Source organism: Nicotiana sylvestris, chromosome 11 (assembly GCF_000393655.2).
Source record: "Nicotiana sylvestris chromosome 11, ASM39365v2, whole genome shotgun sequence".
In the NCBI taxonomy this organism is placed as follows: Eukaryota; Viridiplantae; Streptophyta; class Magnoliopsida; order Solanales; family Solanaceae; genus Nicotiana; species Nicotiana sylvestris.
Genome location: NC_091067.1, coordinates 16783510 through 16806759, shown reverse-complemented (window position 1 = coordinate 16806759; position 23250 = coordinate 16783510).

The window sequence follows — 23250 nt, the reverse complement described above, 5'->3', positions numbered from 1 at the left end:
GCTTTTTTGGTGGCCAAAGTCAGCCGTCCAGGACTAAAATCGGCCACAAAGTCAGCAAAAACTTGTGACTTGATCGGAGTCCTAGGTTTATACTCTATGTCAAATTCACTCATTTTGACTGCCTATTTGGCCAATCGAGCTGAAAGTTCATGTTTGTGAAGGATATTCCGCAGGAGAAAGGTTGTCACCACTGTTATCAGGTGGCGTGCCTAAGCTTTCGAGCGGCGACTACGAGAGCTAAGGTCAATTTGTCGAGGTGTGCGTAGCGAGTTTCCGCTCCTCTTAAAATTTTACTAACATAATAAATAGGAGATTCCATACCTTCATCTTCATGGACTAAAATGGCATTTACCGCTACCTCCGAGACCGCTATGTAAATTAACAACTTTTCGCCTTCCTCAGGTTTAGATAATAAAGGAGGGCTCGATAAACCTCTTTCACATTTGATAGCTGATCGAGAATGTCCTCTATGGCTTTAATTGTATCGGGATTGACTTCGATCCCCCTTTGTGACACTAGGAACCCCGAGAACTTATTGGAGTTGACTCCAAATGCACACTTTTCGGGGTTAAGCTTCATGTTGTGTTTCCTTAGGATGTCAAAGATTTCTTGGAGGTGTTTGAGATGATCACCAGCGTTCAAACACTTGACCAGCACATCATCTATATTCCATTATTTTCCCTATTTTCTTTTCAAAAAATTTATTCACAAGCCTCTGATAAGTGGCTCCTGCGTTCTTAAGCCACAAATGCATCACATTATAGTTATATTTGCCAAGGTTCGTTATGAATGAAGTTTTTTTCTGATCCTTCAGGTTCATTTTGATTTGTTTGTACCCGAAATAGGCATCGAGGAAACTCATCAACTCGTGCTCGGTCGTCGCATCAATCATTTGATCAATGTTTGGCAATGGGAACGAGTATTTTGGACACGCCTTATTCAGATCCTTATAATCTACGCACATGCAAAATGTATTATTCTTTTTTGGAACTACTACTACATTAGCCAGCCAGTCAGGATATTTTACCTCCTATTTTGAACCGATATTAAGCAATCGAGTTACCTCTTCTTTGACAAACCTGTTTTTGAGCTCGTTGATAGGGCATTTCTTCTGCCTTATCGAAGAGATGTTGGGATCCATGCTTACTTGCACATGGCCACTGCTAGTGGGATACCTGTCATATCCGCATGCGACCATACAAAACAATCAACATCAAATTTTAGAAAGTTTATAAATCCTGACCCAATTGGAATTTCCTCTCCAAAATATTTTGAACAATGCGACTTGTTCGAGTTCTTTCGTTGTGAATTGGTTGCGCCTGTTTCCTCAGGTACTTGATAGGATTCTGATGACTCCCCTCCTTTGTCAACTTTATTTGGCTCGGGGGCAGGAGTCGCTCTCTGTAATTGCTATGCCGCATGTTCCTTCCCTTTGTACTGGAAATCGAGATCTCATTCATATCGCTTGTCACCAATTGATCTCCTCTTATTTATTTATTCCCTCTAGAGTTGGGAATTTCAGACATTGATGGTATGCTAAAAGCACAACCTTTATCTCATGTAGCCATGGTCTTCCAAGAATAAAATTGTAGCTCATATCGTTGTCTACTACTTCAAACAGATTCGTCTTAATTACCTCTTCGGCATTCTTCGGTAGAAAAATTTGTCATGCTTGCTAAGTTGAACCCGATGACGAGCTTTGTGGATGGAATGATGCTTCTAGTTAACTTGACTAGTTCTAACACTCTCCACTGGATAATATTGGCTGAACTTCCTAGGTCCACCAAAACACATTTAATTTTAAAATCTAAAACATTAAGAAAATTACTAGGGAATCATTGTGTGGTAGAAGAAGTCCATCTGCATCCTTCTCCGTAAAGGTGATATCGCCTCGGTGACTTTCCGAAGTCTCTTGCTACCGGTCACCGATACCTTATCTTTTTCGTTGCCAAAAAGGTTACGCCATTAATCTCGTTCCCTCCAAAATATCATGTTGATCGTTAGACGAGGAGGATCTTCTCCTGCTTTCAAGGGTTACACGTTATCCTAGTTGCGACTATAGTTATTCTTAGCTCGGTTGCTTAAGAACTCTCAGAGATGGCCATTTTTCAGCAATGTCGCCACCTCCTCACGCAGATGTCGACCATCCCTAGTCGGTGGTCGTTAGTCCCCTGATACTCATACCATAGATTAGGATCCCTCTAACTGAGGTCGGATCTTATCGGCCTCGGGAATCATGCTTCCTTAATGTTCCTCATCACCGATATTAGTTCCATTGCGCTGACATCGAAGTTATAATCGGACAATCTAGGGTAGGTGGAATCTCGGGAGGCCGATACCTCTTTGCCCTGCAACGATCGATTATTCTAACCACAATTCGCTCTCCTATCGGTAGCGAACCTATCCTTTTACCGAAAACCTCTGTTGCATCTTTCGGTCCTTTCGTAGGGCAAAAACTGACCTCTACAAGTCCGTCGATGTGTGTCGAAATCATACTTCATCTTTTCCTTATTCTTCTCTCGGTCCCGACCCTTGGTTGATGCTGGGAATTGAGCTGGTCATCCTATATTCTTATCTTCGATTCATAGCGGTTGTTGACATTTGCCCATGTTGTCGCATGGAACTCGAGCAGGCTTTCTTTCAATTTCTAGGAAGCGTCAGAGCTCCTTGGATTCACCCCTTTAGTAAATGCCTTAGCTACCCATTCGTCTGGCACGACCAATAGCAACATCCTTTCCTTCTAAAATCTGGTCACGAACTCTCATAGCAACTCGGACTCTCCTTGCGCAATTCTGAATATGTCAGCCTTTCGAGCCTGCACCTTCCTGGCCCCAGCATGGGCCTTGATAAAAATAATTCGTAAGTATCTCGAAGGAATCTATTGAGTGCTCAGATAAAAATGGATACCATGTCAGGGCCACCTTCGTAAGGGCTCTCCGAACTTCTTTAGCAAGATTGGATCAATCTCGTGCGGAGCTAAGTCATTTCCTTTCACTGCTATTGTACAGGTGGTGATATGCTCCTCAGGATCCGAGGTCCCATCATATTTTGGCATATTTGGCATTTTGAACCGCTTTGGGATTATCTCCGGTGTCGCACTTGGTTTGAACGACAACTGGGTCTATTTCTTTGAGTCTGTTCCTTTCAACACTGGAGGTGTGCCCGAGATTTGATCCATTCAGGCTTTTATTTCCCTCATAAATCGCATGAGTTCGATTAAAGGGATCATTCTCATTATTGTTACCAGATCCGCTATCGTTACCCCGGCCCTATCGAAGCCGACCTCACCCTTCGGGGTGTTGTTATAAACCCTTTGTGGTGTTTGGTTTGTGGGAGCACGGGAGGAACTGGACCTCTTCCATTCGCATTTTGGAAGCACCCGATAACGCCTGCCTCAACTCTGTCATGAGCTGATATTGTCACGAGAGATGGCCCATAATAGCCTTTTGTTGTTCCCACATGATTATCATTGTTTTCGCAACGTGCTCGTCTTCAGCATCATCGGGAGTTGACACCCGAATGTGTGGTGGATATTTCCCGCCATGGACTGGTGTGGCTTCATGCCCCTTGTTGCGGGTATCGCTGATTGAATCATTGTGTTGAGGCTGATTTTCTTGGGCCTCAACGTTGTGCGTGATGTTGACATTATTATCTGCCATTTTTTACGATTTTTTGCTACGACACAAAGAATTAAATAGGTTAGTAATAGATGCAAGGATCAACTCAATTACGCAATGGTCTAAGCCCCACGATGGGTGCCAAACTATTTACTCGTAAAATGGTACAGTTACATTTGTGACATGGTTTATAGAAAATTGAATCGATTTGATCCCAAAATAATAAATAAATTAAATAAAATGCAATACTTAGCGTTGAAATCGAGATAAGGCAGCAGATAGCTTGGTTCCAGGAGCAGAGCTTCCGGAGGCAGTAATGCGAATATCAATAGACAAAAAATAAGATATTATTGAGCTTTTGAATAATATATAGCATAAGTTTGTTAGAAAATTCCTTTTCTTACAATGGCTATTGAAGTTACTATTTATAGTTGCACCTAGGGAACAAGATACTAGGATCAAGCCCCACTTAAATGACAATTATGGAGGGCCATTGAAGAATGTGTAACGGCAGGTTATGAATGCCAAAATTCTCTATAACGGACTGTGTATTTAATACTGCAGAATATTCCTCATTGAATGCTATCGGGTGGCAGACATTCATTTGTTTTCACTGGCAATATCCCCCTCGGGTGCTTCCTGGTGCCAACCGAAACTGCTACCCTGGTCTTTATTTCCACCTGTCTCGCTTTCCATCTGTCTCATGTTCTACTTATCGCTCTATTACACGAGTATTTAATATGAACCAATTTTACCCTATACAAACTATTAAGTTCAGTTCTTTAATTTTCTTCTTGAAGCTATAAATAAAGTCTTTAAACTTGTGAAATTTAGACCCCATATCTTTCGGATATTGATCTTTGATATGAAGTTAGTCTAATTTTGGCACGACCCAAAATCCCTCCGAATGAGTCGTGATGGTACCTAGTCTCTAAACTAGGTAAGCCTAACATTTACTGAAATGCCATTAACATTTACTGACTTCAAATTGAATAACTCTCAATAAATCACAATTTCCCAAAACTGGTGGTACAAGGCATAAGTCTTTCTAAGAGTAGTTATACAAAATAAATACAATATTGTTCCAGAACGAGAAGGAATCAATGGAACGTAAATGCAAACGAAGGTGAATCCGAGGCCTGCGAACGCAGCAACAGGTTATCGTGAGTCTCCACCGTGATGACCCGTACATCTACTATCAATCAATACCTGAATCTGTACAGAAAAAATGTACAGAAGTGTAGTATGAGCACACCACGGGGGTACCCAGTAAGTATCAAGACTAACCTCGGTGGGGTAGTGACGAGAAACGGTCAAGACACCTACGGGTCAAATGAAATGAACAGGATATGATAATAAATATCGAGATAAAGATAACGAGGTAATACCAATAGCGGAGAGAAATCAAAATACAAACAGTAAGAACAATAAAGGGAGAACACGGGTAGTAACGAACGATAACCAAGTAAATCAGATAACCAAGTAAATCAAATAACCAAGTAAATCAGATAGCCAAGTAAATCAACACTTTCATAACAGGAACATAGACAAGTAAGAATGTATTCATATAAAGAAGGCAATGCCAACTCAATCAGTCACATCATGTCTAGTACACAATCCCGACCATCTCAACCCTCGATTTCTCATATCATAATCTCAACTTCCGAACCTTCAGCACACATGGCACCTTGTGCCCCCATATTTTCCATCTCACTTTTAACAACAAAATCCACATGTAATACAATACATAATGTCCATACAATGCACTCAATATGTCTAAGAAGTCTCATTTACCTAATATAAGTAAAATTAAAATTTCTAAACTAATTAGGAAAGCCATCAAGAAAAGATGAAGTTGTTTCTTTTGAAATCATTTGAGTAAAGAAAGTACCCATTTTAATTTAAAATACAATACTAAATGGATTATTACCTTTAACATGAGAGTTAATAACTTAAAACTTAGTAGAAATTCCTTTTAAAGTAAAATACTACCTCGGACGGTTTAAGGGAATATAATTGAGAAACTAATTGAATTAAGGATATATCAATTATTGAAGTTGAAGTATTAGAATGTATATATATGTATAAATACGGTGAGGTATTGAAAACATTGTAGGTTCTAACACAAAGGATCACAACAATAAAGGAATTTAAACAGTTTGAACACTTGAATTGATAACAACAAATAAACACAGCAACAGAAAATGTACGGCATCACCCTTTGTGCTTTTACTCTCGTTCTCACCATAAGAATCAATATTCACTTTTATTCTTTCTTGTTGCGGCATGCAACCCGATCCCAATCATATAGTATTGTTGCGGCGTGCAACCCTATTCAAATCATGTAATGATGTTGTGGCGTGCAACCCGATCCAAATCATATAATATTGTTGCGGGGTGCAACCCGATCCAAATCATATAATGATGTTGCGGCGTACAACCCGACACCACCTGTCCACCCTTATTACTCCTTGGTGCAGCATGCAACCCGATCCCATATAATAATGTTGCGGCGTGCAACCCGATCTAATATAGTATTGGTGCGGCGTGCAACCCGATCCCATATAGTATTGTTGCGGCGTGCAACCCGATCCCAGTATACAAATCAATATCAATCACAAAAGAATCCCGACAATGGAACAATAGTATAACAACAATATCCCGGCAAGGGAACAATAGTATAACAACAATACCCCGACAAGAAAAACAATATCATAAGCAATAACATCACGGCAAGGGAAACAACAAGTACATAATAAGGGTCACGGAAAACCAAGAAGCATGATGACCTCAACAAAACAACAAGACATAATAAGCACGTGATAACTACACCGGTAACCACAACAATTAGACATGTAACCTTTTTGCACGAAGTCGTAGAGGAACTCACAATCAAGAAGTATCAAAATAATAAGGAAGGCAATCACTTTAACTAAGGCAATTAAGGACCAATGTAACACATAAGAATTAGAGGAAAGCTAATAACATCATATGGAGCATATAGAGACAATTTAAGCAATTATTAAACCCAATCATAATAGGATACCATCCACATAATGAACATAAGGACCTAAGAACCCTAGAGCAAATTTTCCACAAATAAGTCCGAGCACACACTCGTCACCTCGCATGCACGGACTACAATTAGCATAGAAGACTCAAATCCAAAGGGGAAGTCTCGCACACAAGGTTAGGCAAGATACTTACCTCAAAGACGACAACCGATAAAATGCACTTCTTGGGTGAAAAGACCTCTGGATGGCTCAAATCTAACCAAATTAACTTCAAAGCACAAATAAAACACATAAGAAACTATTCCGGATCATAAAACCTCAATCTTTAACAAAATCCAAAAATCGGTCCAAAAGTCGACCCCCCGGTCCGCACCTCGGAATCCAATAAATTTTACAAAAATCGAATATCCATTCCAATATGAGTTCAACCATACAAAATTTATTAAATTCTGATACCATCTGGCCCCACAAATCATGATTTTTCATTTTAGGAATTTCCTTCAAAAAACAACATTTCTCCCAACCCAAAACACAAATTATATGATGATAAAGAAGATAAAATCATGGAATATGTTTGATTCTAAGTGAAGAACACTTACGCAATCGATTTGTGTGAAAAGCCCTCAAAGAATCGCTCAAAACTGAGCTCCACAAGTCAAGTTATGGTGAAAATGGTATAACCCTCGATTTGGAAATTATATTCTGTCCGCCCAGATTTTGTGCATCGCGATCGCGGAGATTGGGTCGCGATCGCGGAGAAGAGAATCAAAGCTGTCAAGAAATACCCTTCGCGATCGCGAGAAAAGGGACGTGAACGCGATGAACAATGGGCAGGAGCTTGCGCGAACGCGAAGAGGAAATAGCCAACCGCCCCCAACTTCTAATTTTTACTACGCGAATGCGAGGGAACAGATGCGAACACGAAGTAGAGGAAAGCAGACCTTCGCGATCGCCGGAGGTTCTATGCGAACGCAATGAAGTAAAAAGAGGCGACCAGCAATAACACATCGCGAACGCGAAAGGCTGTTCGCGATCGCGGAGAAGGAATATCAGAAGCAGAATATAGCAGTCCAAACAATGAAAAAAATGACCCGTAGCCCACCCGGAACACATCTGGGACCCCGTCTAAACACACAAACAAGTCATATAATCTAACACGGACACGCTTGAGGTCCCAAATCACATCAAACAACGCCGAAACAACGAATCACACTAAGAATCGAACTTAGGAACTTACAAACCTTCCAACTTCCAAAACTCATGTTGAAACCTATCAAATCAACCCGGAATAACGCCAAATTTTGCAGACAAGTCCAAAATAACATAGCGGAGCTATTCCTACTCTCGGAATCATATTCCGACCCCGATATCACAAAAGTCAACTATGAGTCAAACTTCTCCATTTTATAAACTTCAACTTTTCCAACTTTCGCCAAAACACCTCAAATTACCCTACGGACCTCCAAATTCGAATCCGGACGCGCGCCTAAGTCGAAAATCACCATACGAAGTTGTTGAGATCACCCACGACCCATTCCCGGGCCGTTTACTCAAAAGTCCAACTCCGATCAAATTCTCACCATTTAAGCTTCCAAAGCTAGTTTCCTTCTTCCAATTTGACTCTGAATCATCCAGAAACAGAATTCAATCATGCACGCAAGTCGATACATATATTATGAAGCTGCTCGAGACCTCAAACTGCTAAATCAAACGTTATTGCTCAAAACGACCAATTGAGCCATTACAAATTTTTATGTTACAGATAAAAATACGGATTTCATAAAACATTTCAAACTATCGATGTTTTGCAGGTATCCTTAAAGACATAAAACACTCATGTATTCTGACTCTATCATATTTTAGATCATACACGCATCTTAAAGTCGTAGGATACTATTTAATCGGACTCTAGAACGCTTTTCTAACAAAAAGATAAAAACAAAATTAGAAATTAAATCTAGTGAAAGAATTACTTTTTAATAATTCAATATATACAAAAAAAGCCTTAGAATTAAGATGCAGTTATTGTTATTGTCCAGTAAGAGTGCGTACATTTATAGTTAGTTGACTTCATACATATATTTGTTTAAAAATAAAAAGATATTACGCGCACTATGCTAATTGATTATGATTTTATTAACCATTGTAACATATTGTTCCTAACCAAGTTAATTAACAAGTAATTGAATAGATAATCAAGGTATAAATCATGTAATTCGGTTCCATAATAACAGAAATAATCATCCGGAAATATCGAAAATTCGTTCTCTTTTTTCTTTTTTGTCAATTTCTTTATTCTTAAAGGAATACAATCAATTCTACAAGCCATGTTGCGAATACCATCAAAATTATTCCCTAAAGTCCAGAATTTTAGTAAAGGGAAAAATTAAAATATAAACACTAGTAAAACGTTCAATAAATACATTAAAAGGGGAAAGGAGTTACTCGATGACTAATAATTTACTTCGTATAAATGTTTTTTTATACGCAGAAATTCAGTATATTAAGAGGAATTAAATATTAAAAAATTGTAGTTTTGACTTCTTGAGCTACTTCACTGTGTAATATGCAGGCATTAGAACCTCTTTACAATCTTGGAGCTGAAATGTCCTGAAACTGCAAAGTCATAGATATTTTAGTACTGATCAAATTATACAAAATAATCAGAAGAGAAAAAGCAAATTTTCATGTGTAAGAAAATAATTTATGAAAAGTGTACAACCAGATAAAAATAATAAATTGCAGTCACTCATAACTCATTGCCTCTAACTCTTGAATGTCTTTGTGTGCACATGTATATATGACATATGATCTCTTATTGAACGATAATATATGTATCTATCTGTGTGTAAAGATTCTATTTTTGCGTGTACTCTTATAAGTATTTTATACTATTAGATAAAATTGACCTACAACAATATTTAGCTCTCTTTTTTTTTTATTATAAACAAAAAATTGCCGAGGGGTATTGGCACACGATTTGAGACAACAAATAATAAACCCGTCCTTCTATTTATCTCTACTTAAATATCAAGTTTTTGCTAGCCCGCACATCATGTTTTGTGCTCTTACTACTCGGTGAACGCCCAAAGGGGAACAATAGCTCTTCATTATACCATATATATATAAGGTCAAAATTAATTTTTTATGCATAAATAGTAAATGTTGTTGACTTTTTGTGTATTTTCTTTTTAATATTCCAAAACCCTATGGTAAAAGTCCTGACTTCGCCACTGCCTGAAAGATAAAGTGAGAACCTAATACAACATGTTAAATTATTCCCTTAACATAAGTATTTATTATATTGTTAGTATATTTCTATGGCATCTAGCAGAAATACAGGGTAAGGATGCGTACGATAGACCCTTATGGTCCGGCCCTTCCCCGAACCCCGCGCATAGCGGGAGCTTAATGCACCCGAGCTGCCCAGGGTGTATATGACTTAATCCCATTTGTTATACCTTGTGCAATTTTATATAAGCTATATGTTGCAACTAAATTATTTGTAATCTAATTTATAGGATTCATTTTCAGAAATAGACTTGGGAGTATAAACTGAATTCTACTTGGAAAAAAAAGAAAAATGCCAATACCTGTTGTACCATTGTACTAAGATCATCATCTAAGGAAAAGTTAATTGGAAAGGCATTGGCTCCTACACCAAAATCTGGAACCCCTCTTCCATTAAAACTAACTAAATCCCCTCCTTCAAGCTGTCCTGCAATTAACAAAAGAAAATGAAAGTGAACATGTTGTAAAAAACCACCTTGTCTTCACCATAATATACAAAGAGTTTTAAGTACTGTATAGAAATAATTACACAATCAGATCACTTACAAAGTAATCGTATACCTCTATTGTACGCATTAATTAGTAACTTGATAAAAATGGTGACTGACATGCTATCACATGTTAACCTACACTGATAGTGTTCCAAAAAATTTACACTTTTAGTGATTAACTTAAATCTATATACAACCTTGTAAAAATGGTAGCTAGTTTGTTATTACTGTTTAAACTACACTGATAGTGTGATAAATCCTTATACTAACCGTATATATAACTTTAAGGGGGCGTTGAGAAGGATGTTTTCGGAAAAATAATACATGTATTAGCTTTTGATAATCCCTTGTTTTGTAGTATTTTTCTATCTATGTATTTTTGATATATCAAACCAAACAGTCGATAAGAAATAATTGTAGCATAACTAGTTCAGCATTATTAAGTTCAGTGTTACTAATACACCCTATTAAGTACTATTCTTATACAACGTACCAAACGACCCCTAAGCCATAGACAGAATTAACAATAATCAATCAAGAAATCAATAAGAGTCTTGAAATAGCAATGTAAGTAAAGGTAACATATTACTTACCAGGTGTGGAACTAACAAGGCCAGTTGAATCAAATGGTGAAATATATGTCATTTGAGGTGAAACTGAAACATCTCCAAACATTTGATAAGTTGCACCAATGTAATTCAATGAAACAGGAGTACTTGAATATGGACAAACAGAAATAACTTTCTGCAAATCATCTGATACAGGATCTTGATAGAATTGGCCAGAACCAAAACTTGCATAATTACGACGAATTTTCAACAACTCATCGTCCATTTTTTTGCGCGAACACTTTAAATCAGGCTGAGAGAGAGCAGTAGCATCCAAAACAGGACGATAAACGCGATTATCAACCATCGAGTAGGTACTTATCGGAGCAAAGTTCCCCACAGGTAGTGCATTTTGTTGAAGCAAAACTTGTTCATATTGGTTTTGAGGCACGAAACAGGCCTTCTGATTAGCAAACATATTGTTGTTTGATGTCTCAGGTTTTCTTGCAATATTGTTTGAATCAGTTTTCCAATGACTATCTTGGTTCAAAATTGCATTTTGCTTCTTTAAGCCATTCCTAAACTTCTACAATGAAAAAATAAAGGTCCAATCTGTTAACTATTTAAAGATAAAGGATGATAAAGAATTAAGGGGAAAAAGTTATTAAAAGAAGTCCAGTGTTAACATACCTGAAGATGACTTGCAACATTTTCTCTAGTTATCCCAGGTTCATTCATGATTTCAAGTATTCTCTTGGGAACAACTTCTGCATATTAAATGTCATAACAAATTTTAAACACTAATTTTATCTAACTTCTCAAGTATAACACACAAAGAGGCGTAAATAGCATATAATAAAAAGGTTCAACTGCGTTTTCAACAAGGAGAATATATAGTAGAGGTAATATAGGTATATATGTGAAAAAGTACTCAAACTTTAATAAATATTAAATTTGAATATATATAATTTGGTCAATGGGTTCAACTGAATCCAATGCTTTCAACACAGAGCATTCTATAAAACACAGATGTAGTGTGCTTATTACGGTTCAATTGGACCTAGTATGTAAAAAGACGACAACAACAACAAATTCAGTACATTCCCACAAGTAGGGACCCCTACCCTAGAGAGATTGTTTCCAATAGACCCTCGGCCTAGAAAGAGTGAGAAGAAGAAGAGAAGGGGCGGAAGAAGACGAGGGGGGGGGGGGAGAACCAGTATGCAAAAAACAACTAATATTTTAATGAATATTAAATTCTGAACACACGATATTAAAGATGCCATGAGTTGAGTCGCAAAAACCTCAAGATTGAACCATCAAGTTTAAAATATGAATCCGCCTCCGAATTAGATATGATACAGAAAGATCATTAAAATTTCAACACGTATTAAGTTTTACTTAAAAATATAATTAGTCCAGTAGTAATAACCTAAAGATTGAATCTATCAAATACCGAATAACCTCTGAATACATGAAATACTGCAATCAAGTTAGATATTTTTAGTTAAATATTAGTAATGAAACTTACTATCAAGACTATCAGCTTCAAGTTGATAATAAGTATCCAAGAATTTTTGGTGCAATTCTTTACTCCAACGCATTCTATTTTTCTTTCGAGGTGGACACGATTCTTCTCCACTAGATTCAGTGTTTGTTTCTTCATCTTCATATTCTAAGCTATTCTTGCTTTTTCTTTTGAGAGGTAATGTGCTTGATTCTTGTACCAATTCATTTGTGTCATTGCCTGATATGGGACTCTGATCATCTTCTATAGTATTTTTACTAGTAACATGCTGAATAATTTTCTTGACATCCTCCATTTTTACAGGCTTCACCAAGTAATCACGAGCTCCACTCTTGATTCCCTCCACAATTGTTCTTGAGTCACCATTTGCAGATGTCACTGAAATTTAATTCAGTTAATTATCAACATAAGAAAATTGTACATTTTAATACAATTATAATAGGGTAACAAAGAAAAATTAAAAAAATTGTAACCACTAAGCAATGGAGTGGAATGGATGCAATTCTTCCACCCTTAACCAGAAGCCTTGATTTCACGGCCTGGGATTGAAGAAACTCCTAGTAAGAAGAAACTCGTAGTAAGAACCTTTTCCTAACGGTGTTTTTTGTATAACCATCTAGTATCCCCTACTCACTAGCACCACTACACCAGATTCGCATCGTATATAGGCCGAGGCGGACCGATGCTTGTAGAAAAGGGGTTATCGGACCCCGTTAACTTCGGCAAAAACTTTGAATATATAAGTGTATATATGTTGAAAAACAATCACATATTTCGCTTGGAACCTTTAAGATCAAAAGTCCATTTGGGCAGTTCGCTCATGTGCTTATAGGGTTTTTCCATATCCAAAGTTCATATCCGAAACTTCTTTTTAAGGGTCGAGGAATCTTATCCAATCCACCACATCCCTAGACGGAACCAGGGTTTCAGATTCCGAATTCATAATAAAGAAGTAAAAAAGAAAAAGAAGAAAAAAAAGAAGGGGATCTTCTCTTTTATAGAACACTGACTTATTACTGGAATATCCATCTCAAGGCCAATAGCTTCCAAAAGCTTGAAACCATCCATATCATCTCTGACAACATCAGTTATGACAATATCGAAGCTTTCTTTGTTCTTTCTCAACATCTCAAGTGCTTCATTCGCATTTCTTGTTGTTGTAACTGCAAAAATATATTCAACACAATTTGGCTCCTAATTAGTAAATTAATGAAATTGCCCATAATTCTAGTTTAAGTTGTGTACACCGATAAGTGGTGAATAATTTTTTTACACCAACAGGTTTAGGTTTTTGGTAGTGTAGAAATTCTCACCCTTTAGGTTTAGAGCGGTAAAATTGCTAAACATGAACTAGATTTTAGGAGTTTGTAATGCAAGAGGGGATAATGTTGTAGATTTTTATCAAATTAAGAAAAAGATTGAGTTAAGATTTTAGATGTGCTTATCGAAAACCTTAAAAATTGCGTATTAGATAGCTGATAACCTTAAATTAAACAATCAAGTAAACATAAATTTTACTAACTAATAAAACTTAAAAGAAAAAAAAAAATAAGAGAGCTGATAAATATCGGTCAAAATCAAGCTTTAACCCCTTTTTCTCTTTCTCAAACAACTTGATTTTATTTTATTTTTGTTCACTTTTAAAACTTCAAAAAATTACAATTTTTTTGTGTGATTAAATATGGCTTCTGATTAGCGGTGGAGACTCTTGAACCATGGAGTGTCATCTAACGCCGTTTTGTCAAAATTTAGTTAAATATGTATAAACAAACTTATATATATATATATATATATATATATATATATATATATATATATATATATATATATAAACCAATGCAAAATGACATCAAGTCTGAACAGGAATTAAAACGTTATAAAATCCCAACAACAACAACATGCCACCGTGTGTGGTGTGAAGAGGGTAATATATATACAAATCTTTCTTACTCCTAATTCGTCGAGATAGAGAGGTTGTTTTCGATGGAAATTTGGTTAAAAACTTATAGAATCCCAAGAACCCAAAAACAAATGAGTATTCAACTTGAATTATGACAATAGACCGGCAAACATTTCTCTGGATACACTTCGCTACCGAAAACTTCAAAAATAAACTATTGTCTTCTAATTAGGGGTGGAGACTCTTGAATCAAGGAGTGTCATCTAACACCGCTTTGTCGAAAAAAATAGTTAAATATACATGTATAAAGTATACTTAATAAACAATACGTATATATTCAATAACTCGTCACATCTTAAAAAATAATTCAAAGTGAACATCAATTTTGAACCGGAATTAAAACCTTATAGAATTCCAACAACAACAACAACAACCTACAATGTGGGGTCTAGGGAGAGTAATGTATACGCAAACCTTACTCTTACCTCCCGAAGGTGGAGAGGCTGTTTTCGATAGATTAAATCTTATAGAATCTCAATAACCCAAATACAAACGAGTTTCAACCGAATTGTGACAATAGACAGACAAATATTGCTCGATCAAAATCCTGCATACGCCACTATATAATTTAAACTAACCTGTATAGCCACATTTTTGGAGGAGGGAACCAAGAACTTTAAGACAAACAACATTATCATCAATGGTAAGAACTTTTAATCCTTTTGTAGACTGGGATTTTTGTTTCTCATTCACAAGCAATGGATTTAAGCACTCTTCATTGGTAGCAAGGGTCATGGTAATTGGTAAATAAACCCTAAACAGAATTTGCTAAGAATCTATGCAAGTAGATTTTGATATCTCTATAATATGGAAATTAATTTTTAACTGGGAGATCAAGTATTATAAACTAGGTTTTAAGAGATCTTATAAAATTTGGTCCATAATTATTTATGGAAAGGAAATATTTTTCTTCCATATTAGAGTATTGTTTTGGTCCTTTGGCGTTTTACTTGTAGCCTAAGAGATACGAGTATGAAAATTATTAATAATAACAAATGAATACACCAAATTTAGTTTATTTAACTCTAGAATTAAGTCAATATCAAACAATATTATCATGTTGTTTTTATGTGTACCATTAAGCAATTCAAAGACAATATTATATACCAGCAAGGCATGCAGTTGAATGGTTGAGATCCTTCGACCTTTAACATAGGTAGCGGATTTGATCCTGTAAATGAAGAATTTCCTGGTACAAATGGTTTACCTCCATAGTGAATTTATCATGCGCGAACTTGAATTAGTTGTGTTAGACTAGTGAATTTCGGATTACCATGCGTTTAACATTAACAATCTGAAGGAAAATTAGTTTTCCACACTTCTTCAAACATAAAATAGATAGCAATTCTCTTATTCATAATAGTAAGAAACCTATTTTGACTAGAAATCAAAACCTATTTCTTTAGATATTAATTAAATAAATTAATAAATACTTAGGTTTCTTAGTATCTTCGAACGTTGTCCCATAATTCAAAATTGTATACACCTTTAACAGTTTCAATATTTGGAATTTTGTTAGATTTTTATATAAAATACTCTAAAATTATTTTGCGGGAGGGGGGATTGATGATAGGTGATAATTGCGTATTTTAGTCGCTTATTACACTCAAATTTACTGCACTTTAATTGAATTTGAGCTTTAATCGCTAGTGTGAGCACTAATTGTGTGTTTTATGCCTTGTAGGAATGATTCCGAGCTATGTAGATGTTATGGAATGAATTCAAATGATTTGGAGCTTTGAAGTCTGAGTAAAAGCCCAAGGAATTAAGCTGGGATCGTATTCGGTGATCAACGGATGATAGAGCAACAAAACGAAGAATCGAGTAGGTATATTGTGCACTGTATAGTAAAATGCACATAACATTTTGCTCAAAACTCCATTTGGGATCAATAATATATGATTGGAAAGTTAACTCAAAGGTCTACAACTTTCATGTTTTACGTTTTTCCAAATTCTAAACGGAACAGGGTGAACAATGCGGTCGAAACCGCGACCGTGGACCTGACGCGGATTGAAACAGTAGACTTGCCAAATACCGCGCCCGGGTCGCGGCCGCGGACGTCCGGCCTGAAACTTGTCCTTTTTCGCGTACGAGAAGGTATAATAGTTTGGGCCCGACCCTACTTGGTATATATACATGGGAAAACAGTATTTTGAGAGGAGGAGACCAATTTTTGATACAGATTCGACCTAAAGAGGCAGAGACACAATAGGAGCAAGGCGGAGAATTCTTCTACGAGTTTCTCCTTCCTCTTCCTATTTTTTTTATTCTTCGTTATTACTTTTAGTATTGTAGTTTTACATACTATTATGAATAACTAATTTGTTATCTAGGGTTTTGATAGAACTTTTTGTAGGATAAATTCTTGTTATGTTTTTATATAATTGAGCCGTTGGATTTCTCTACTTGTTCAACTACGTGTTTGTTGTTATTGATTGAATGGTCATCATTTGACTGTGCCTATTTAGCGTGTAGTTCTCAAGAAAGAGTACATATTAAGGTAATTATTGAACAACGTCACTCCAAACGTATGTGAGAAATCAATACAGTGGGTTTAAAGGCAGGTTTAGAAATAATAAAGCCTTGACGTGGTCATAATGAGCGGTTAGATAAAGCCAACTAGCGTAGTTTGAGAGAATATGTCTAGTAAATTGTTATAGTTGCTCGAGAGAGAATTACAACATTTAAAGTGCTTATGATCAGTAGAGAATACATTGACAAAATTGTAGGGAACATAGCTAGAAGGATTTCGACAATTGGAGAAATCATAACTCTAGACCTCCTTAATTTAGCCTCCCACCCTTTGTCTCGTTAGTTGATAATTTTACCGTTTTCTAGTATTTGCTAGTTAATTAGTTAGAAATATAAATCTGAATCTTTATATTTAGAAAATTGTTCAAACTTGTCTTTTTAGTGATATTAAACAGATATAGCTAAGCCTTAGTTCTCTGTGGGATTCGACTCCGGACTTTTAGACCGGATTATAATTGCAGCGACCACTTATACTTTTTCGGACTAGAGTTTGGCGTGATCAAATTTTGGCTCTGTTACCGGGGAACTAACGGTGTAATTGTAGCAGTATATATTATTAGGGTTCAAGTTTGAACTTTTTTTTTTTTTATAACTGTTGATTTGAGAAACATGACATCTTGGAATTATGGAAATTTAGGTGTAGATAATTCTACTATTGATCCTCATACATATTGTGTAGGAAACCACCCGTATTAAAATATTTTGGAGATCGAATTATGTGCAAGAGGGAATCTTGATAATGTTCTAGATTTTTATCAAATTAAGAAAAAGATTTGAGTTAAGGTTTTAGATGTACTTATCGAAAACCTTAAAAATTGCGTATTAGATAGCATCTCTACAGATACAACAAATCCTTAGTTCTTGGATAAATAAAACAATCAGGTAAACATAAATTTTACAAACTAATAAAACTTAAAAGAAAAAAAATAAGAGTGCTGATAACTATCGGTCAAAATCAAACTTTAACCCCTTTTTCTCTTTCTCAAACAACTTGATTTTATTTTATTTTTGTTCACTTTTAAAACTTCAAAAAATTACAATTTTTTTTTTTTTTTTGTGATTAAATATGGCTTCTGATTAGTGGTGGAGACTCTTGAACCAAGGAGTGTCATCTAATACCGTTTTGTTAAAAAGTTTAGTTAAATATGTATAAACAAACTTAATAATATATATGTAATATATATATATATATATATATATATATATATATATATATATATATATAAAAACCAATGCAAAATGACATCAAGTCTGAACAGGAATTAAAACCTTATAAAATCCCAACAACAACATCTCACCGTGAAGAGGGTAATATATATACAAATCTTTCTTACCCCTAGTTCGTCGAGAGAGAGAGGTTGTTTCCGATGGAAATTCGGCTAAAAACTTATAGAATCCCAAGAACCCAAATACAAATGAGTATTCAACCTGAATTATGACAATAGACCGGCAAACATTGCTCTATAACCGCTTCGCTACCGAAAACTTCAAAAATAAACTATTGTCTTCTAATTAGGGGTGGAGACTCTTGAATCAAGGATTGTCATCTAACACCGTTTGTCGAAAAAATTAGTTAAATATACATGTATAAAATATACATAATAAACAATACGTATATATTCAATAACTCGTCACATCTTAAAAAATAATTCAAAGTGAACATCAATTTTGAACCGGAATTAAAACCTTATAGAATTCCAACAACAACAACAACTTACAGTGTGGGGTCTAGGGAGAATAATGTATACACAAACTTTACTCTTACCTCCCGAAGATGGAGAGACTGTTTCCGATAGATTAAATCTTATAGAATCCCAATAACCCAAATACAAACGAGTTTCAATCGAATTGTGACAATAGACAGATAAATATTGCTCGATCAAAATCCTGCATACGCCACTATATACTTTATACTAACCTGTATAGCCACATTTTTGGAGGAGGTAACCAAGAACTTTAAGACAAACAACATTATCATCAATGGCAAGAACTTTTAATCCTTTTGTAGACTGGGATTTTTGCTTCTCATTCACAAGTAATGGATTTAAGCACTCCTCATTGGTAGCAAGGGACATGATTTAAGCACCCTAAACAGACCGTGCTAAGAATCTATGTAAGTAGATTTTGATATCTCTATAATATGGAAATTAATTTTCAACTGGCAGACCAAGTATTATAAAGTAGGTTTTAAGAGATCTTATAAAGTTTGGTCCATAATTATTTAAGGAAAGGAAATATATTGTGCTTCCATATTAGAGTATTTATTTTGTCCTTTGACGTTTTTCTTGTAGCCTAAGAGGTACGAGTATAAAAAATATTAATATCAAGTGAATACACCAAATTTAGTTTTAGTAATTAACTCTAGAATTAAGTCAGTATCCAACAATATTATCACGTTATTTTATGTGTACCATTAAGTAATTCAAAGACAATGTTATATACCAGCAAGGGATGGAGTTGGATGGTTGAGATCATTCGACCTTTAACATAGGTAGCGGATTCGAGCCTGTGAATGAAGAATTTCCTGGTACAAATGGTTTACCTTCATAGTGAATCTATCCTGCGTGAATCAAAATTAGTTATGTTAGGCTAGTAAATTTCGGATTACCATATGTTTAAACATTAACATTCCGAAGGAAAATTAGTTCTCCACACTTCTTCAAACATAAAATATATAGCAATTCCCTTATTTATAATAATAAGAAACCTAGATTAACTAGAAATCAAAACCTATTTCTTTAGATATTAATTAAATAAATTAATAAATACAAATCCTAAATAATTTAAGTTTCTTATTATAGCTTTAGTCTTCGAACGTTGTCCCGTAATTCAAAATTGTATACACCTTTAACAGTTTCAATATTTGGAAATTTTCTTAGATTTTTATTTAACATACCATAAAAAATAAAAAAAAATTGGAGGGGGAGGGGTGGGAGGATGCATGGAAGTGGGGCTGAGGTTCATGCATATTTGGATATGTGAAAGAATTGGCAAATTTTTTTTGGTACCAAAGGTAAATATTATATATTAAGTAAACATATGCATACAAAAATGTTGGTGTCGAGGTTGCGCCACATTACAAGCTAAGTCATTGGTAGTAGTAATTATCATATTATAAAATAATGCATTACTAGTAGTAATTATATTGTTTGTAGCATCTTAGTGGATTGCTACAACAGCAAAAGAAATTTGGGATGATGTGGACACTCTCATATGATTGAACATGTGTTACGTTGGACGTATATCTCGAATACCCATGAATATACACATGAACAGATTATTCTTTGTTGGGCTCAAATCTAATAAATATCTAACCGAAATTTTAAGACATTGGATGAATAACCTAAGAGATAGTTTGGTGAGATAAAAGTTAGGCAGAAATTAGTAATGAAGGAATTAATAATTGTAATAAGCTATTGTATGAACTATTTCTTGTATATTGTATCGTTTAGAATATGTATTTTATTTAGTTCTAAAAAAGGATTATTTAAACATGAGAATTCTTTGGTCATTTTAGTTGCTTTAATCCATATATTTCTAATTTTCGTGTTCTTATTTCATCTTCTATTCTATATAAAATAATTAGATTCATGCATAACTTATGCTAAGTAATATTTGTGTGGCAACAATGAAAATCAAGAAGTGTATAAGTAATGGTGAATTTTATACAAGTACAAAAAAGAATAACTAAACCTTGCATCGCGTACCTGCGGGTATTATATCACACCTTATACTTGACCAAACGAGCAGTAAACTATTATAACCATTTTTTGAAATACTTATTATAGAAGAAATGTGACAATAATCATATTTCTAGTAATACAAATATTAGAGTCATTTTTCTTTGGATCTTTGCATAAATAGCTGGTCGGATTCATTTTTTAGTTGTTCTAGCCTGAAAGAAACTAAGAGTCCACCAAACTGTATAGAGAATTAGGTTCTCTATCAGTTCTCACGGTAAGCAATAGATGGTAAAACCAAACAGTATAGGGACCAGCATCTCTATCTATTCCCATAGTAAATCGGCAGTAAAATAAAGAACACGCGATATTTACGTGAAAAACTCATTGCTCAAGGGATTAAAAATCACAACCTACCCTAGTAGGATTTCAACTCCACTAAACAAAGGAAACTTCAGATTTACAACCTATTGCAATTTAGGAATTAAACTCTTAATCCCTCACTCCTTACAATAACTCTATTGTAAGCCCTTTGTAATAACTCTATTACAAAGCAACAAATCTTGACTAACTCTAGTGTAATGACCCGACCAGTCATTTTAAGCTTATGCACTTCGCTCGCCAGTTCTCAGGCATGACTAGCCCCGTGTGATGTATTATGACTTATGTAAATCGTCGGTTTTGGTTTTCAGGATAATCGGAATGAATTTGGAAGAACAGTTCTCAGTTTGAAGCTTAAAATTTGAAAGATTTGACCAAGTTTTGACTTGTTGGTATATGACCTCGGATTGGAATTTTTATGATCTTGTTAGCTCCGTTAGGTGATTTGGGACTTAGGAGCATGATCGAAATGTATTTTGGAGGTCCGTGGAAGGTTTAAGCTTGAATTTGCGAAATCAGAATTTTGGCGTTTTCCGGTTGATAGGTGAGATTTTGATATAAGGGTAGGTATAGAATTCTAAAAGTTGTAATAGGTCTGTTGTGTCATTTGTGATGTGTGTGCAAAATTTCAGGTCAATCGGACGAGGTATGATAGACTTTTTGATCAAAAGCGAAATTTGGAAGTTTTTGGAATTCTTAGGCTTGAATCCAATGTAAATTTGGTGTTTTGAGCATTCCGAAGGTTGGAACAAGTTTGAAGGATATTATGGGATATGTTGGCATATTTGGTTGAGGTCCCGAGGGCCTCGGGTGAGTTTCGGGTGGTTAAACGGATCAATTTCATGTTTTTAAAGTAGCAATTTTGTTGGTATTTTGTTGCAGGTATTTTGCTCTTCGCAATTGCGTAGAGGGAATCGCGATTACGTAAACTATTTCGGGGTTGGCGTGAAGTTGTTCTATGCGTTTGCAGAAAAGGTGTTCGCGATCACGGATGTTTGAGAAGTTGTGCTTTGTGAACGCGTGGGCAAGGTCGCGTTCGCGTAGAAGAAAGTGGGCTGGTGAGAAGTGGAAGGCATTGTTCTATGCGATCGTGTGGGGATGGTCGCGATCGCGTGAGTTGGCTTGGCAGTGCTTCGCGATCGAGTGTGTTGTTCCGCAATCGCGTAAGGTAAGTAAGGGGCAGTCTATTTTTGTGCTTCGCGATCGTGAGGCAGATTCCGCCATCGCGATGAAGGAATAACTGGGTAGAATGTTTAAGTTCAAATCGAGGGTTTAAGTCCAATATCACAAAAACTATTAGAGAGCTCGGGAGAAGGTGAAACTTGAGGAAATTTTCAGTGGAGCTATTGGGGTAAGTATTCTTCACTCATATTTGGTTTAATTCCATGATTTAGTCTTGAATTTCATCATTTAATTTGAGAAATTATAGTGAAAATTGGGGGAAAATGGAAGGAAAGTTTGAGAATTCTTTTGGGGATTTGAATGGGCAATTGATGTCGGATTTTGATGTATTTGATATGTACAAACTCGTGAGAATGTAAGGATTCTATTGATATAATTTCTATCGGATTCTGAGACGTGGGCCCGGAGGCCGGGTTTGGCCAATTTCGGGATTTTTGAGTTAATTCGATTATTTTCGCTTGGGCTTTGTTCCTTTAGCGTGTATTAATAATGTGGAACTGATTTTGGTTAGATTCGGAGCAATTAGAGACTGATTCGAGAGGCAAAGGCATCGTGGGCTAGAGGTTGGGCTAGATAGAGGTAAGTAATGATTGTAAATGTTGTCCTGAGGGTTTGAAAGCCCGGATTTCACATCGTCGTGCTATTTTGAGGTGACGCACACACTAGATGATGAGCGTGGGGTCATGCAACGTTGGGAATTGTGACTTAGTCCGTCCCGTATGATTGTTTAACTGCGTATTTGATTGAAAACTGTTTGTATCATCATGTTTTGGGCTGAATGTTATGTTTGGGGCCTCGTGCCAACTATTTTGGACCCTTATGGGACTTTTACTACTTTTCTTCATTGTTTTGACTTAATAATTGGACTTAGTCACGCTGCAATTTTGTAATTTTCTAACTCAACCTTATTTACTAAATTTTGGCACCATAAATAATATTTGAGATGAACGCCCTATTTTACTGATAGTCCGAGTGACTTGTGAGGTTGATTGCTGAGAGAGACTGAAGGCCTGATTGTGAGAT